This window comes from Nicotiana sylvestris, chromosome 7, assembly GCF_000393655.2.
Source record: "Nicotiana sylvestris chromosome 7, ASM39365v2, whole genome shotgun sequence".
In the NCBI taxonomy this organism is placed as follows: domain Eukaryota; kingdom Viridiplantae; phylum Streptophyta; class Magnoliopsida; order Solanales; family Solanaceae; genus Nicotiana; species Nicotiana sylvestris.
In genome coordinates this window covers 12,920,944-12,934,973 of record NC_091063.1, presented here as the reverse complement: position 1 = coordinate 12,934,973, position 14,030 = coordinate 12,920,944, and positions in this window count along the sequence as shown.

Sequence of the window (14,030 nt, the reverse complement as noted above, 5' to 3'; positions counted from 1 at the left end):
AGCCAAGGAAAATTATTGGGAGTTTTATAGCTTTACCCACAAAAACTAAACTAATTACCCTTACCTACCCAAAAGAATAACAATTTATTCCTATAATTTTTCCTATAGAAAATCTAGTAACAAGAAGATTTAATTGGAAATATCGACAAATTCTTGTGGAATCCAAAACAAAAAAATGAAATTAAAAAAAAAATCAACTGCTCCAATTTCATCTCTATCGAATTTAATATCAGAATAGCGGATATAGTCATGATTCAATAGGTCAGGTCCACTTACTTTTTCTTTTGTTGATTTCTAACCTTTTTTTCTACCCACCAAACTAATTACCCTTCCTACCCATTGCAGCTTTTGTGGGTAATATTATTAGTGAAAGGAGAACGGGGAATCGTGATTGTGGCTATACTTTCAAAAAGTTAAATGGAAAGTCATAAGAGGCTATTGTTAAACAGTGAGAATAAATTGTGCCCATAATTTATTCTTGACACATTACATAAGAAGAAGGGAAGCGAGAACCTGAGAAACCCAACAAGAAGTAAAATCGTAGGCTGCCCATAGTTAAGTATCCAGAAGAGAAAAATAATTATTTTTATCATCTACTTTTAATACAATAAATAACATCTCCATGGAATTCCATCTAACACCTCTTTTAAGAAAACAAAATTGTAAAAAACATGAGAATTTTATTAAAATATTTAACAAGGATCCGGTTAAAAAATTTAAAAAATATCCCAATTATAACATCGTATTGTATATTATAATAATATATTATTTTAGTAAACTATATACTATTGAATTATATATTATATACCAAAATAGCATACAATATATGAAAATGATATTTTATGTTCTTCATTCAACATTATACTGTTACATTAACATATATACTATTAGAGCATACGGTTGCAGTATATTGCACATTATTACAATATACCGTTACAATATATTATATACTATAATAGTATACAGTTGCATTATAGCTATATACTCCTACAGTATATTGTATACCATAATAGTATACTATTAGGTAACTGTGTTCTTCTTCAATTATTATAGTATACCGTTGCAGTATATTGCATACTATAATAGTATATTGTTGTAATATGGCTATATACTCCTACAACATATTGTATACCGTAGCAGTATACTATTAGGTAACTGTGTTCTTCTTTGATTTTCAGTTGAAAGATTCGATCTCAATCACCTCAAATCAACTTCACATGTGATCAAATTTTAATATGAACTTCCAGAAGGTACTATAAGCAATATTTAATAATGCCCACTTTGCATCAAATAAGAAATCCTCAAAAATAAAAATTGAGCTTCAAGCCAACAATGGTGGATCACTACAAGAAAAACAGTCATTGGCAACCGGAAAACTGGTCCCTAAAAATGTAATTTTGGTCCTTGAAGGTGAATAACGACCAGTAAAATCTGGTAGCCACTCGTCGCTAGAGGCTCCGTCTCGAAAGGCCAATAACAATGTGATGACCCAAAAAGTCATCTTTTGTTTTAGAATCCGTTTTCGTGTCCTGAGATCTTGAAAACCTCCTTTTATCTCTCCTCAATTTGCGTGCGCAGTCCAGGCACGATACCAAAAAGCTTTTGTGTAAAAATTTGAGAAATAATGATTTTTGGCTTAAAAGATGATTTTAGTTGACTTTAATCAATATTTTGGGTAAACGGACCCGGACCTGTGTTCTGGCGGTTCCAGAGGGTTCGTAGTAAAATATGGGATTTGAGCGTATGCTCGAAATTGAATTCCGAGTTCCCTAGCCCGAGAAATAAATTTTTGAAGAAAATTATTAAACTGGAAATATAATGGTTTTTGGAAAGTTAATAAGATTTGATCTTGTTGGTGTCAGACCCGTATTTTGATTTTGGAGCCCGATATAGGTCCGTTATGATATTTAGACATTATCTGTAAAATTTGGTGAAAAACGAAAGTGATTTGATCTAATTCAGACCTTTGGTTGAAAAGTTAGAAATTTTGAACTATCTTGAGAATTTTATGGGTTTTGGTATTGAATTCTTAGTTCTAGATGTTATTTTGGAAATTTGATCGCGCGAGCAAGTTCATATGATGTTTTAAGACTTGTGTGCATGTTTGGTTTGGAGCCCCGAGGGTTCGGTGAGTTTTGGATAGGCTACTGAGTGTTTTGGACTTGGAAAAAAATTGCAGGTGCTACAGTTCTGGTGTTGGCCTCTGATCTCGCAATTGCGAGACCAGAGTTCGCAATTGCGTGGCCTGACAGTGTTGCAATTGCGAGTTACTCATCGCAAATGCGAAGAGTGGATGCACCAACAGTCTTCATAATTTCGAAGAACCCTTCGCATTTGAGAAATATAGCTGGGAGGGGTATTGGTCGTAAATGCGAAGGCAGCAGAAATTGCGAAGGTTCGTATTTGCGATGTCCTTCTCGCAATTGCGGGCTTCGTAAATTTGGTCCAGTTGTCGAAAGGCTATTTTCGTAAAAGAATGGACAAGTGTGTAAAGTATCATAAAATAATCCTCTCCGGCCTCAAAATTTGGAAGGGGCCACATTTGCAAAAATAACCGTTTGGTTGCATTTGTCAAATGGAGAAAGGAAGCTGGCCGTTTGTTTTGGAGTTTGTAAAACTTTTGATTATAATATGTGGGTCGTTTGATTTTCAAGTTTGCAGGTCATTTTTAAACCTTTGAAACCCAATATGAAAATTGAAAAAAAAATGATTAGTATTGCTTATCTTTTACTGGTCCGAACTACGCAAGGTCTGATTCATGCGGGGACATGATACGTAGGCAATCTCTATAAGATTCGACCACCACAATAAAATATATATAAGAAAATAGAATAAAATAAAAGTGAATAAAATTTTCAAGAAAGCTGGGACGACACAAGCAGTCGAGCAAATGCATAATAGAAAGGGGATATTTGTCTAGGAGCATTGCATCTCAACGTGTAATTATATATGTGTTAAATTCTCAAAACTAACAAGTTTGTTCATTTTCAGAATTCAAGCAGTTAGTTTCTTTAAAGAGTATACTGGCATATTATCATTATCACACGAGATCAAAAGGACCAATACCCGAAAGTATGTCTATCCCAGATGTTGACACAGGTATTGAGCTAGAGGAGATGGATGTCGGGAAAATGAAAGAAGAGATGTTTAAACTCAAGCAGCAAATGGCTGAGATGTACCAAGCCTGGTCTACAGGACAGTTACCCCCATCTTACCCAACTAACCCTGCTCCATCAATGACCCAAACTCAGGATAATATTACCACTGAATTATCCCTAAATTTCCCCATTTACCAACACTACCGAGGAACCGCCTCTCAGACACCGCAGTCTCCACCTCCGAAACCAGTTTCATACTTTCCTCCACCTGTGACTCCTGTTTTCGTAGCACCTCCCCCGGCTACATTCCACAAATCTCCTAGTGAGCCTACATTCCAGGCCCAGGACACCCAATATTACCCCCGGAGCCCACCCTCAAAGCCTCCGAAATCCATTCAACTACTCCTCGTTTTGACCTCCCAACCGAAAGTGACAAGCCAGCCAAAAATGCTGAACAAGAAGAGATGTTCAGGAAGGTCAAAAGTCTAGAACAATATTTCCGAGACATGCGAGGGTTAGGTGGGCAAGTCAGTGTAGCATACAAGGATTTGTGCTTGTTCCCAAATGTACAATTACCAGTTGGCTTCAAGATGCCTAAATTTGACCTATACAATGGGCACGGCGACCCAGTAGCCCACTTAAGGGGTTTCTGCAGCAAGATGCGAGGAGCTGGGGGAAAGGACGAATTATTGATGGCTTACTTCAGTCAAAGTTTAAGCGGATCAGCTTTGGAGTGGTATACACGCCAGGACCATGGGAGATGGTACACCTGGGATGACCTAGCACAGGCATTCGCACACCATTTCCAATACAATCTGGAAATCATCCCAGATCGACTATCTTTGACAAAATTTGAGAAGAAACACAATGAAAGTTTCAGAGAGTATGGCTTCCGGTGGAGAGAACGGGCAGCAAGAGTGGATCCTCCTATGAAGGAGAGTGAAATGGTAGACTACTTCCTCCAAGCCTTGGAACCAACTTACTATGCCCATTTGGTTTCAGCGGTAGGGAAATCATTCAACGAGGTAGTGAAGATGGGAGGTATGGTGGAAGAAGGCCTCAAGACAAATAAAATTATGAGCTATTCAGCAATTAAGGCAGCTACTCAAGCTATTCAAGGCGGGGTAGGAGAAATCGGAAGAAAGAAGAGAGAGGAAGCAGCGGTAGTTGATTCAGGAATTTGGTCGGGACCCAGAGGTTCACCGCCTTACTATAATCAACAATGACCTCGCCAATCAACTTACCACCACAATTCATCCCAACACTACTATCACCCTTCGGAGCCTCATTCTTCCATTAACCAAGCCCTAACATACACTCAGCCTCTGGTTCGCTCACAATGGCTCGTGCCGGCTCCCCAGAACACACATACACCACTGCAAAACACCTATTCACCACCAAGAGCCTACAAGAACCCTCCAGGGGCAGGTTTCCGGGGAAATCAGGCTTTCAGAAATGAAAGAATACAAAGAACATTCACTGAGTTGGGGGAAACCTATACTGCCGTGTTCCACAAATTAAGGCAGTTAGGCTTGTTGAGTCCTGTTGAGCCCAGATTGCCAAATCCCCTTCCCAAAAATATGGACCACTCGGTAAGCTGTGAGTATTGTTCGGGGGCTCCCGGACATGATACCGAGAAATGTTGGAAGTTGAAACATGCAGTACAGAATCTTATTGACACCAACAAGATTGAGGTTCAGACACCAGAGGCACCCAACATCAATCAGAACCCGTTGCCGGCACACCTTGAAACCCACATGATTGAGCTAATGCACGAAGGAGGGAAGCTAAAGAAACCCTCACAAACAGTGATGATGATCCGTGTCGGTTCAAAAGAAATGTTAACCAGTGGGAAAGCGGTGGTATAGTTGGAAAAGGTGGATGACAAGCCAGTTATGGTGTTGGGAAAAGGGTCCAACAAGGCAGATGTGCAGTTTGTAGGGTTGAAAGCAAAAATCAACAATTGAATGACTACTCCTCTTCCTATACGAAGGGAGTCTTGGTAGTGGGCTCTGATTTTCTTTTTTTTGTTGTCTGGATTATTCCAGGGTTGTAATCCAGATCTTTCTTGTGCTCGCCAAAGTGTGAAACCTTGCTATCCCGTATTTTAATAAAGTGAAAGTTTTTTTCCTCATTCCTTATTTTGCTTTAATTTTTCTTCTTATTTTTCTCTTCTGAACAGTTCTCTTTCTACTGGTTCTAATGATATGGCATGCACGACGGATCTTCAACCTAGTCTAAAAAGAATCAATCTGATTTCAAACTTATAGTACAAGATTGTGATGATAAGTCGGAATACGATAAGGATGAAGCCTTCGAAGAAATTAACAGAGAGTTGAGCCAATTTGAAAAAAGAGCCCAACTCAAATGACACGGAAGCCGTCAATCTAGGGGATGCGGATGACATCAGGGAAGCTAAGATAAGCATCCACATGGAACCAAACATCAGGGAAGAACTAATCAAAGCACTTACTGAATTCAAAACATTTTGCATGGTCATACGACGACATGCCGGGCTTAAGCACCAATCTAGTGGTTCAAAAATTGCCCACTGACCCGGCATTACCCCCCGTCCAGCAAAATTGAGGAAGTTCAAAACCAACGTGAGTGGGAAGATTAAGGAAGAAGTGACCAAACAGCTGAATACTAAGGTTATTCGGGCCGCTTGATATCCTGATTGGTGGGCTAATGTGGTGCCAATGAAAAAAAAAGAAGAAGAAGAAGAAGACGGAAAATCTGAGGTGTGTGTTGATTATCACAATCTAAACAGAGCAAGCCCGATGACGCTTTATGATCAACAGATATCGAAGGGAAATGCGTCGACATGGCTATCAATTCTGACGCAGTTAAGAGATATTATGATTTCTTGTAATTATAATTGTTGTTTGTTTGTACTTAGCATTTATCAGAGAATGAAATGACGGAGGCAATTCTTTCTTCTATCCAAACACTTTGACCTTTGCTTCCCCTTTTGAGCCTTATTTACTCTTTCATACCCCTCTTTTGGAATCAGTAATGAAAACGAAAAAAAAGTAATGATAATAAGAACAAAAGAAAAGTCAAAAAAAAAACAAAGGAATGGGAACTACGTTTGACCTGATTCCTCAAAGAAGGATACGTAGGCGCCTCACGGCTCGGTCATAGTGTAACATAGTGTGCATAAGGTAACATAGTGTGACAAAATAAAAATCCCTGAGCAAGAAAAACTGGGGCAGAAGTTGGCGCTTGTAATTTTGTCAAGAAAGTTTGATTCCAAGAGTTGTACTATTTTACCCCTAAAAATTATTTTTGAACTTTGGATACCCCCTTCTACTTTCAGCCATACACAAAAACCCCTATTGATGTCCAAAAAAGACCTCCCGATCAGTATCTGAGAAGTGCTAAGTCAATTCAAATGGAAGTCGGGAATAACACTCTGATCCCCAGCAAAGAAGAAGATCATAAGCTGAAAATGAATTGATAGCCGAAAGAATCCCCAACAGAGAGAGTCATATCGGCAGCACTCCAATCCTCAGCTGAAAAATAAAATAAAATGAGAAAGTCTTATCGGTGAAAACCTTCAGAGGCACCATAAGGCGACGGGAGTTGAGAGAAATGAGAGAGTCTTATTAGTGAAAACCCCTCGAAGGGCACTATGAGGCGACAAGACAAGATTGGCGGGAAGGATCCGCATTTGGCAAAGAGTTGAGTGCCTGTTTATCCCCAGCAACATGAGGCCGTCTGGAAGGTTGATTGATACAAATAGACTGGGTTGATTAATCCGGAATGCGCGACATGATCGTTGGAATCGGTTATATCATTCAGATAAGTTCTTTTCTTTCCTTTTCCCTAGCATTTGTTCAGAAAGACTTCTTCTTTTTCTATTTTTTGAAATTCTTCACTTTTTCATTTCTTGGTTTAAAGATTTTACCTCCCCAACAGTTTGTTTTTGAAAAGGATTTTCAGAGTTTACTACCAGTTGCCAAAATGATGCAAAGCAAAAGGCGAATACAATAGGCCAAAGATAAGGCGATAAAGTGAAAAGAAGTTGGTCGCAAACACAGAGTGGGGAAGGAAGAAAAGGAAAATTCATCCCCAGCAAGTTTTGATAGCGTAATGAAGCACAGAGCGGGGAAGAGGGAAAGGGAAAAACCATCCCCAGCAGGAGTGGCACGACCACTCACCATGTGTTAAAACTAACAAATTTTCTTTGATTTGAAGCAGGAAAAGGAAATCTTGTTAATGGCGAAAAAACATGCCACAAGGAAAAGCACCAACACTGGGGCAGAAAATTTTCTGCCATTTGTCGAAAATTTTCTCGAAGGAACGAGGAAATCAATTCAAGTTTTAAGAGATAGCAAGACAACACGATTCTAAGAAAGACAGTCGGAGGTAAGACAATTCCAAATTTTTGAAGATGGGTTCATCCGCCCTCGAATAGGATATTCTGGGTTCATCCGCCCTCGAATAGGATATTCTGGGTTCATCCGCCCTCGAATAGGATATTCTGGGTTCATCCGCCCTCGAATAGGATATTCTGGGTTCATCCGCCCTCGAATAGGATATTCTGGGTTCATCCGCCCTCGAATAGGATATTCTGGGTTCATCCGCCCTCGAATAGGATATTCTGGGTTCATCCGCCCTCGAATAGGATATTCTGGGTTCATCCGCCCTCGAATAGGATATTCTGGGTTCATCCGCCCTCGAATAGGATATTCTGGGTTCATCCGCCCTCGAATAGGATATTCTGGGTTCATCCGCCCTCGAATAGGATATTCTGGGTTCATCCGCCCTCGAATAGGATATTCTGGGTTCATCCGCCCTCGAATAGGATATTTTGGGTTCATCCGCCCTCGAATAGGATATTTTGGGTTCATCCGCCCTCGAATAGGATATTTTGGGTTCATCCGCCCTCGAATAGGATATTTTGGGTTCATCCGCCCTCGAATAGGATATTTTGGGTTCATCCGCCCTCGAATAGGATATTTTGGGTTCATCCGCCCTCGAATAGGATATTTTGGGTTCATCCGCCCTCGAATAGGATATTTTGGGTTCATCCTCCCTCGAATAGGATATTTTGGGTTCATCCGCCCTCGAATAGGATATTTTGGGTTCATCCGCCCTCGAATAGGATATTTTGGGTTCATCCGCCCTCGAATAGGATATTTTGGGTTCATCCGCCCTCGAATAGGATATTTTGGGTTCATCCGCCCTCGAATAGGATATTTTGGGTTCATCCGCCCTCGAATAGGATATTGTGGGTTCATCCGCCCTCGAATAAGATATTTTTGGGTCATCCGCCCTCGAATAGGATTTTATTTTCAAAGTTGTTGTTGATGCCAGGCGCCCACTTGTATAACGAGAGGAATACTTTTCAGTCATCACATTTCATACCAGGCGCCCACCTGTATAACGAGAGGAATACATTCAGTCTTTACATTTCAAGCGTTGAAGTTGGGAGCCCGCCCAGATAACAGAGGCATACATTTCAGCATTAATTTTCAAGTATTGAAGTTGGGAGCCCGCCCATACAACAGAGGCACACATTTCAAGATCAAGTCAGAGGACAATAAAACAGAGGGTTACAACAGGAATCCCCAGCAGGAAACAATAAAAATCCCCAGCACCGGGAAGCAAAAGGATGCAACAAGAGGTCCCAGCACAAACTCAAGTGCATGTGTCAAAAGGAAGAAAAGCATCTGAAGAAAAGCACCGGAGGAAACACAAGCTGACAAGAAAGCAAGGCAACAAGAACAAATTTTAGTCTAACCTAGCTTCTTGTTTTCTTTTAAACACGGTGTAACTAGGAGATCGGTAAGCAGTGATAACAGCATGCAACAACAGTAACATTGCAGTCTCACGGTAGTCCCAGCTACCAAAACTTCCCGAACTACATTGACCTGATTCCTGTTTAGCCCAGGATATGTAGGAAACCTTTGAAGCAAAGGTTCGGTCAAATCTTTTTCAAAAAATGCTTCACACGGAGTACTCGGATGGGCAAAAATCGCTCGCTTTATCTTTGCACGAAAACCCTTCGTGTCTTCGGGCAAAGAGGGGCAGCTGTAAGCACGTGATTTTTGCCCTATATGAGAATTACTCCCAAAAAATTCAAAAAATAAAATAATTTTTCTTGGTGTGCAATTTTTGTGATATTTTGTGTAACTATTTGTATGTTTGTCTATGCATGTTTATTTGTTAAATTAATAAAAAAATACAAAAATAGGCATCTTTTGCATTTTTAGCATTTAATGTCCAAATGAACAATTTTATGCTTAATTATTACTTAATTGTGCGTTAATTGTTATTGGAAGTTAATTTGCGCTTTTATAACTTAATTTAGTTCTTAATAATAATTTAAGTACTTTTATAATTTAGTTTTAGAAAAATAAAAGAAGAAAAGAGAACAAAAATACAAAGAAAAATCGGATTGGGCCACTTCTTCAATTTCAAACCACAGGCCCAAATAATTGCCCAACTTTCCCCATGACCCGGTCCGTTTCAAACCGGGTCGACCCGGTCCGCTCCATTAACCCAACACCCCATCTTCATTTTTGTCCAACACAAAACAAAACCAAAAAAATAAAAAATAAAAGGTGAATTATCACTATTAATAGTTTTATTTTTTGTTTTTTTATATATAAAAAAATCCGAAAATATTTTATTTTATTTTTTTTTTATTTTTTTTAAAAAACATATATAATAATTTCGGGAATGATTTAAAAAAAAAAGTAAAAGAATGTAGAAAATTTTAAAAAAATAAAAAGTTTTAAAAAAAAATTTAAAAGTAAAAGAAGGTTGGAATTAAAAAATAAATATAAAGGTATCTGAAAATTTAAAAAAATTTAAAGTAATTGAAAGTAGCATTTTTAAAAGAAAAAGAAAAGATAGTGGTTTGTTTTTTAAAGAAAAGTTAAATAAAGTGAGATTCTCTTTTAAAAAAAATAAAAAGTGGGATTTTAAATAAGATAAAGTAATTAAAGTTGGAATTTTAAAAATAAAAGTAAATAAAGGTGGGATTTCTTTTTCTAAAAAAATAAAAGCAATTTGTAAGTGAGATTTCTTTTAATTAAAAAAATAATAAAATAATAAAAAAAAATCTGAAAATTTCGAAACTTTTGCTATAAATAGAATAGAAAATTTAGGAAGAAGGGGTGGAAAAAAAAGAGGAAAAACTAGATAGAGAGAAGAAAAAAAGAGGGGGCGGAGTGAGAAGTATACACCCGATATACATTCTGGATACACTGAATATACAGGGGCAGAATTCATTTTGGAGAGTTTTGAAGTTGAAAAAGAATAGTTACTGTTTCATTGCCTCGCTTAAGATCTGAAATAGTCAGAACCTTCCTGCCTTTTACTTCTTCTCTATACTTGGAGTCGTTTATAGTCTCCTGGGTTTTCTACTATTCCTACTGTTACTGGTCTATTCCTGTGTTGCTGGACTGTCGTTGTTGTGCTACATTGTTACTACTGTTGCTGCTTCTCAGCTTCATCTTCTCTTGTTTTCCAATACCAGGTACACGAATGTAATACTAGTTATTGCAAGCTAAAAATGTGGAAGCATGAATACATATGAAGAATCGAATTTTGAAGTTTTAATTTCGCTTTTTCTCTGTTCCTTTTATTGATTGTATTTAGGCTATTTTATGTATTATTGAATAATAATTGGAATAAGAGAAAATAACATAAGTTAGTCTTTAATGAATCGGCTTGGCAAAACGGGTTAATTCACTAGCTATGAAGGTTCTAAGATTATCAACAGTAGGTTAATTGTGAACAAGTACTTAAATTTAGCTAAGGCATGAATTTGAACTAAATTTCGTGAATTAGGTATTAAGGCATGATTTGAGTTCAAACAAAATTAGAAGAACGTTTAAGTCTAATAAACTTTCTATTAAGCTTTAGTAATTATGGTTAAATCCAGTTTCAAATGGTTGTGAATAATTAATTCCAATAGTTTTTTTTATATATAACAATGCGAGCTTCAATCTAACTATATTTGATTCTTTTGAATATTAGTTGTCAAATTTTTATTTTATTTATAATTTCGAATTTTTTTAGTAAAATTCTTGTTCATCAATATTTGTATTAATATAGCAATTAGTATGCCATGCTTTCTTAAATAAAAAAAAGCTCGTAATTAATTAGGATTTTCTTTATTTATTTTAGAGACTAATTTTAATAGAAAAGATGTAGTCGCTTTAGGATTTGTCCATTTAAAATAAATGAGATGAGCCTCGCCTAGTAAAATATATAGATTGCGGGGCCCTCACAAATGTATGTGTTAATTACTTAGAACTCGGGATCGGCCGCTTAGCGAACTTCACGGCCTTTTCTCAAAATAACCCTGCGCTAGTCGCTTTAGGCGCGTATTTAATAATGTTATCTCCTTAAACTCGGGTGCACATTTATGTGACCCAAATCCAAATCTCAACGAAATCGAAATGTGTCTCTAATCACGGGTACATTGATTGTGACGTGGTCTGAGATGTATTTCCATGACATTGCAAATTCTTTTTAATAATGAATGAGACGAGCCTCGACAAACAAAAAATGCACAAGCTGCGGGGCCCTCTAAATGTATATATTAAAATACTTAGAATTCGAGGACAGGCCGTTTAGCGAATTTTACGGCCTTCCCCAAAATAACAAGACGCTAGTTGCTTTAGGCGCGCCTTTAATAATTTATTTTCCTTAACTCGGGTGCACATTTATGTGACCCAAATCCAAATCTCAACCGAGTCGAGATATGCCAAACAACTACGGGTGCATTGATGTAACGTGGTTCGAGATATGTTTCCACGACGTTGCAATTCTCGTAAAATAATAACAATAAGTAAGAAAGCGGTAAAAAGATAAAATTTTGCACATAAGTTCATATTTGTATAAAATCAGATAATCAAGCCGAATATAACAGTTGAGCGACCGTGCTAGAACCACGGAACTCGGGAATGCCTAACACCTTCTCCCGGGTTAACAGAATTCCTTATCCGGATTTCTGGTGCGCAGACTGTAATATGGAGTCATTCTTTTCCTCGATTCGGGATTAAAATTGGTGACTTGGGACACCCTAAATCTCCCAAGTGGCGACTCTGAAATAAATAAACGAATCCCGTTTCGATTGTCCTTTAATTGGAAAAAACTCCCTTGTACCCTCGCGGGTATGTAAAAAGGAGGTGTGACAGCTCTGGCGAAAATTGTAGATAAGTTGTATAATATATAATTAGTTGTGTGAAATTTATTTTTACTATGTATAAATCAGATACAAAATATACAAAAGACATATTGTATAAATTTTGGATTTAGGTTGTATGTTATTGTAGTTGTATTTAACTGGGTAGAAATAATGTGTGAAAGTTGTAGATAAATTGTATAATATATAATTAGTTGTGTGAAATTTATTTTTACTATGTATAAATCAGATACAAAATATACAAAAGACATATTGTATAAATTTTGGATTTAGGTTGTATGTTATTGTAGTTGTATTTAACTGGGTAGAAATAATGTATGAACGTTGTAGATAAATTGTATAATATATAATTATTTGTATGAAATTTATTTTTACTACGTATAAATTAGATACAAAATATACAAAAGATATATTGTATAAATTTTGTATAAAATATGTGTTTAAGTTGTATGTTATTGTAATTGTATTTAACTGAATAAAAATAATATGTGAAAGTTGTAGATAGATAAATTATATAATATATAATTAGTTTATATGAAATTTATTTTTATTATGAATAAATCAGATACAAAATATATAATATGTAGGTAAGACAGGGTTTATCTTTTGATAGTGTAGAAGCAGCAAAGACATTTGCTGAGAAACATGGTTGGGAGTACACTGTAAGGGCTTCGAGCACTATCCATTGTTTTTGTTTTCCTTAATAAATGTATATTGTTTCGGTTGCTCCTCTAGCACTTTTAGAAAATCTGTTGCTATTTCCATGTAATGGACATTGGGATTACAAGAGGTTATCGATCTTGCATGCATGTGATATAGGAGAGTACTACATTATGGACAGTATCTCCTTTGATAGTTACTTCAAGAGAAACAAAGTAGCAGGCAAGAAAGATATTGATATATTAGTTAAATTAACGAAAGAGAAAAATGTAATGACCCGACCGGTCGTTTTGGGCCCTAACACGTCTTTCGGCAGTTTGAGGCCGTGAGCAGCTTCACACCAGGTATTATGACTTGTGCGCATGGTCGGAATTGAATTTCGGAGTTGATTTGGAAAGAGAATTCCCATTTCAGAATCTTTAAGTTGAAAGAATTGATTAAGATTGGATTTTTGAGTAAACGACCTCGGAATCGGGATTCGAAGGTTCCAACAAGTTCGTATGATGATTTCAAACTTGAGCATATATCCGGATCGGATTTTGAAAGACCCGAAAACGTTTCGGCACCTATTGTGGAAGTTAGCATTTTTCGGAATAATTTCATAAGTTTGGGTTGTAGTGTATCTCAGTGTTATCTATGTCCATTTGAGATTTCGAGTCTGGGAATATCTCCGTATGGTGATTCTGGTGTTAGGAGCGCGATCGGAAGAGAATTCAGAAGTCCGTGGGTCATTTTGGAGTCATTTGGCTAAAGTTGGAAACTTGAAGGTTTTTGAAAAGTTTGACCGGAAGTGGACTTTTTGATATCGGGGTCAGATTTCAATTTTGGAAGTTGAAGTAGTTCCGTAATATCGAATATGACTTGTGTGTAAAATTTGAGGTCAATCGGATGTGATTTGATAGGTTTTGGCATCGAATGAAGAAGTTGGAAGTTCTAAAGTTCATCAAGTTTGAAATGGGGTATGATTTGTGATTCTAGCGTTATTTGGTGTGATTTAAGGCCTCGAACAAGTTCGTAAGGTGTTATGAGACTAGTTGGTGTGGTTGGACGAGGTCCCGGGTGGATTCCGGATGGTTAACGGATCGAACTTTGAATTTGAAGAA